Raw genomic sequence first — 5,747 nt, 5'->3', positions numbered from 1 at the left:
AAATATCACAAATGAGAACAGTGAAGCTAAAAAGACGCCTACACGTGGTCATTCTATGTGTATACTCATTGTGTATACTCATTCTATGTGTATACTCATTGAGTCTGTGTGTGTGTGTGTGTGAGTGAGAGAGAGAGAGAGAGAGAGAGAAGAGATTTTCTTAAAAGTTTTTAAATAGTTAGATGTCTTTATTTTATTTTTTACAAAACCACATCGACGCGGAATCTTATGGAAAGAAGTTTTTATATTGCGTGTAAACGCTTTCGTTGCTCAACTTTTCAGAAACACATGTGGAATAGAAAACATTTCTTTTGCTTAAACATAATCTTGAGACGTCGTCTTAGCATGGTACATTCATGCTTATATAATCAAAACAAACATTTACAGTAACATAATACGGGATCAAAGAAGAGTGACTTCCCTTGATTACATATCACTCTTTCAAAATGGAATTCTGTTGTTTTAACGATTCATTTTCTGCATCACTTGTCATTTCTTTCCGAAGCTAAAGAAGAACCAGGAGCAATTATACACAAGGTAACATTAGCAAATGCATAAATTACAACACATGTGCATTTAGTTTTTGAAATTACACTTTTTTTAAATACTGAAACATACACACAAAGAAAATAAAGCATTTCAAGAGTAACGAAGATACGGTTGTTTTATAATAATAATAATAATAAATTAATCATTTGACACTTAAAAAAAAAAAAATTTTATCACAACCCTCAATTCATTAAGATGGATTAATATTATTACATGAAGAAACGATTATGTTGAAACTTCTATCGCTATGAGTATGTTTCTGGCAGACATGTACAAAAATATAGCTTCACCAGACGGAAGAAGGTGTTTGAACAATTAGTGTTCACATAGGTTTTTTTTTTTAATGCTGTGTAGACATGTATAGTCAATAAAACTGGACAAAGTCAAAATGTCGTGAAATTAAAATACATATGGGTGACGTTTTCAGTAATAAATGTGTTACGGAGAATAGTAGTTATAGGAATTACCGTAGCTTTCAAATACAAGAGTTTATTGCCAAGCAAGAAAGAGAGATAGGGGTGGAAGGGAGCAAACACGGCAGAAAGAGTAACGTAAGAAAGTAACGAAAAAAGTGAAGATAAATATATATGGATATTCGGATAGATCGATAGTCTTACAAACGCGCTTACACCCACGCACACAAACGTTTGTATGTATGAATGTATACATGCACACGTGTATATGTATAAGTGCGCGCGCGCGTGTATGTATGTATATATATATATATATATATATATATATATATATATATATATATATATATATATATATATATATATTGTGTAAAAGGCATTGGAGGACACCTAATCATAAGTCTCTTCAAAATCAAAATATTTATATTTCTTTCAGATCTTCTTGTGGCAGATAAAATGCTAAGAAATGGAAAGTCATTGTTGCTATATAAGCAGAACACAATGATTTACTAATTGCCAACTTTGTAAATGTTGTAAAATCTCTTGTATACAACATTCAGATGGAACTGAAAACCTTTGGCGGGAATGTTTCAAATGTATAAAAGAGAGAGAGAGAGAGGAGGGGAGAACATTTCAAACACTCGGACATTGTAAAGACGCTGCAATTCATCCAATATGTTCAAAACATCAATGGTGATCCCGAAATATCAATAGGATCCATCAACAAAGAACTTCCGGCGTAGGAGTGGATTATTAGGTCTGTTGTACACAAAAACATTTGATACAAGTCGTCCGTACTGAAGAGAGGTCAATGCATGTCTGAAAGGACAGAGGAAAACCATTTCATCTGTGCCAAGCGAACTAGTGTAGCTAATAGGGGGCGGTAGGAGTGGTCCACCCTGGGTGGCACTTTTAGCTTTTAGGTCTGCTGTAGGCAATATATGTTTTTTGTAGTGATCGAGGGCAGCAAACGGAAGGACTGCCCCAGTCGACACACACTCTAACTACGCTAGTGGTCAAGCGGTTACTTAATGAGGTTAGAACCTTTCAAGAATATGGCATACATTGGTTCTCTTCTAATGAGAAAACGTTCAAGCAAACCCAAAAGTCTAACAGGAGAAATGTCAAATGGTTACTGTCAGAGCTTTTTGATGCACACTAAGTTTTCAACAACTGAGATGGTTTTAGGAGTGGTAACAAAGGTCATGCCATGTCACCCAGGGCATCTTAGATTTAATGCTGTTAGACATGTTGAGGAGTTGGAGGCAGCTGTTAAGCTCTGGATGAAGTATGTAGAAGGCCACGCGTGTTTTAACAATATTTAGCACCTTCTCATAAAGCTCACATTACCCAAGATTTTAGACAATCATTACGATCTTGGGACGACAGACTTGTGGTCTTCAAACTCGCTAGATTAAATCCCCAAGAACAACTATATTTAGATCGTTATTGAAAGAGAAAGAAAACAATATCCTCACTATACCGTACTTTCCCTATAGGCTGTCATTGTCTGGGTGATGTCTGAAAACAATAAGAAACGTTTAGTGGATGAATGTCAACAATTCCGGTCCTGTGTGGAAGCAATCGTCAAAGCTGAAGGAAGATTCGTGAGTTAATCATATAAGAAAGCTTATCAAGAACATGAGCGCACATTTTTTTTATTAAAATACCCTTTTTTTGTTAGACTAGAGTTGGTTTATCAAATTACGAAATAATTACTGAAATGTACTGGTTTATGTGTGTGGATCTGTGCGTGTATATATGTATGTATGTATGTATGTAGTGTGTGTGTACACAATAGTTTTGTTACACACAGCCGTATCAGTTCTTTGTATTATAATGTCTTGAGTCAAACTGATGCTGGCTACAAATGATAACGCCAGCATTACATATATATGAGTGTGTGTACATACACATGTACATATACATACACTTATATATACGTATGTATGCTTATACATATTTGTATATTTTTGTACTCACACACACACGGACGCATACACCCCCCCCCATATATGTATATATCCAGAGAGCGACAGAGAGAGAGAGAGAGAGAGAGAGTTACTCCCACGACTAAATTACCAAATCACCCATTAAGAAGCTATCAACTGGTAATTGTTTTTTTTTTGTTTTGATTTGTTTCTTTTGTTCGATTTTTCGTTTTGAATTATAATCATCATCATCATCATCATTATTATTATTATTATTATTATTATTATTATTTGCTGTTGGTTTTTTATCTACCAACCCCTTACTTTTTTCCATAACATTACTAAACTTCCTGTTACTTTACACTCTCTTTTCATTCGCTCTCTCTCTTTCTCTCCTTCCCCCCTCTCTCTCTCTCTCATTCTCTCTTTTTTTCCCTCTATGCTACACTACTATCTTTTTTCATGAGGACGATCATTATCATCACTGGGATCAACATCATCACCGCCATCACAATCATCATCATCATCTTCTCCACAATCATTCCTACCATTACCATCACTACCGTAAACACCTACGCTCGACCTCCCACAATGTGTCACCCTTTTCTCCTACTCCTTCCAAGAATACTCATAATCAGTGACCACACCGGTTCTGTTCAAGTGCTTCTACCACCACCACCACCACCACCATCAGTTTCACCAGCAACAAACACTTCTTCCATCCACCCACCTATATCCATCACCTCAATATCAGTTTTTCTACACAGATGTCAGATGTTGTCCACACTGGCAGCAGAATGCAAACATATTATACTCCAACACATATGCACACACACACACACACACACACCACCCACGCATATCCATATTCATACGCATGCTCTCTCACTCTCTTTCTTTCTCTTCTTCTCCTTTTCTTTCTCTCTCTCTCACTCTCCTTGTCTCGATCTACTAGTCTTTTCTATATTTTATAATCTTATTTGTTTTCTTGCTTTCATTGTTTTACTTCTTTTTGTTTTCGATCATCGTCTGTATGTGTGTGTGCTTGTGTGTATAAGTGTGTGTGTGTGTGTACATATGTATGTGCCTATCTTTCTGTGTGTGTGTGTGTGTGTGTGTAAGTATGTATTTTTATACATATATATTTTTTACAATCGTATTGCTTTGTCAAGCCAGTGTTGCCATTAGTTTCAAAATGACCGGAATGGTGGAATATTTCAAAAATTTCTAATGCTGATTCTAAGCATTTACACATAGGAAAGCTATATATCTTAACAATGCCGACACAGATGCTAAGGATATAATGTTTGGATGTAATTGTAGAGTAACTGAAAATTATCCACCAAAGAGTAACTGTAAGCATAACAACACAGTATATATCTGTCTTACATGAACTCAGAATATATGTAATTGTATATTATTTTCACTGAGGTTTTAAAGGAACTCATCCTATCTCACTGAAGAGAAAGAAGAGAAACAGAAGCTAGATATAATGAAAGAAATGCTTCCCTAATTGATAAACAAACAGAATGAAGTTGTTATTCACTGCAGACCATAAGCCTTTCAATCATAAAAAAGAAAAAAAACTGATTGATACAGAACAAGCAAAGGATTAAACTACAATGGAAAATCCCCAAATATAAATAATAGTAATAATGTCTGAAATAAAAATCAGAAAATACGATTAAATCTGTTGACATTGGATAAATTGCATATCATCTGTTCTACTTTATTCTCATTTATTTATTTAATCATTATTTTCCTTTAACATTGATTCTGCACTTGATTTTTTGAAAATTTATTTTGATTTTTCTTCAATTTAGTTTTCTCCTCTTAATAGTCTTTGAATATTTTCTTTCTTTCCAAGCATTTTACTTATTATCTAATAGCAATTGATGCTCAATTTTAATTTTAGTTTAATTAGTGTATTTTAGTTTTAGTATATATATATAATCTCTCTCAAGATTGATGTCTTGCAAAAAGCAGCCTAATTGGGCACAGCGCACATCTTAAGGAAAGTATTATCTGTCTGAGTCCTTGTTGTTACGAAGGAATAATAATAATAATAATAATAATAATTCTTTCTTTATTGGCCACTAGGAGATGGCTCGTGAGACTCGATGGGAGTCAGACTCCAGTTTGAAGAGGCATGCATTTGCCATTGAGTCTCACGAGCCATCCATAAGGCCTTGTGCTTTATCGATGCGAAACCAATGGTCACTATAATCGGACATATATTTAACTGCTTGTAAATATGTGTGTGTGCGTGTGCGTGTATATGTGTATGTATGTATGTATGTATGCATACACATAATCATTGTTTTAAAGTTCAGTTTCCATCGATCAAAATCTACTTACAAAGATTTGGTAGGCTGAAGAGGCTTGACCAATGTAGCGGACCGAACTGGAATTGAAACCATGTGGTTAGGAAGCAAAGTTCTTAACTTCTTAAAATTACAGCCTTATCTTCTTCTTCTTCTTCTTCTCTCTCTCTCTGTATACATGCATACACACATATGTATGTGTTGTTGTGCTGTAGAAAACTTTTTAGTGAAAAAGTTTTAGATGTGAATAAATCTCCACTCTTCACTTGATATTCAATTGCATATATGTATCTCTGTATCACATACATACATACATACATGCCCATATATTTATGAATTAACATAGAATATGTAGATGGCAATATGTATGCGTATGTTTATGTGAATATGTGCTTATATGCATATATCATACACATCATGCGGTTCTAGACATCTTATAATTCATCATATTTTCCATGCGTATGTGTTTGAGTGTGTGTATATATATATATATATATATATATATATATATATATATATATATATATATA

The 5,747-nt window shown here is 34.2% G+C and overlaps 1 protein-coding gene across 1 annotated transcript in view; it reads left to right on the top strand.

Annotated features, from left to right (window-relative positions):
- Nucleotides 1-517: 517 nt before the first annotated feature.
- The window catches only part of LOC106879963 (caspase activity and apoptosis inhibitor 1), a 155,371-nt gene continuing 150,141 nt past the window's right edge, over nucleotides 518-5,747 (top strand). Inside the window, exon 1 of the mRNA XM_052971132.1 lies at nucleotides 518-537. The gene's annotated coding sequence lies outside the window, so the exon portion shown is untranslated. The remainder of the gene's footprint in view (nucleotides 538-5,747) is intronic.

The sequence above is a fragment of the Octopus bimaculoides genome, chromosome 10, assembly GCF_001194135.2.
Source record: "Octopus bimaculoides isolate UCB-OBI-ISO-001 chromosome 10, ASM119413v2, whole genome shotgun sequence".
Classification (NCBI taxonomy): Eukaryota; Metazoa; Mollusca; class Cephalopoda; order Octopoda; family Octopodidae; genus Octopus; species Octopus bimaculoides.
This window is presented reverse-complemented; position numbering and strand designations above follow the sequence as displayed.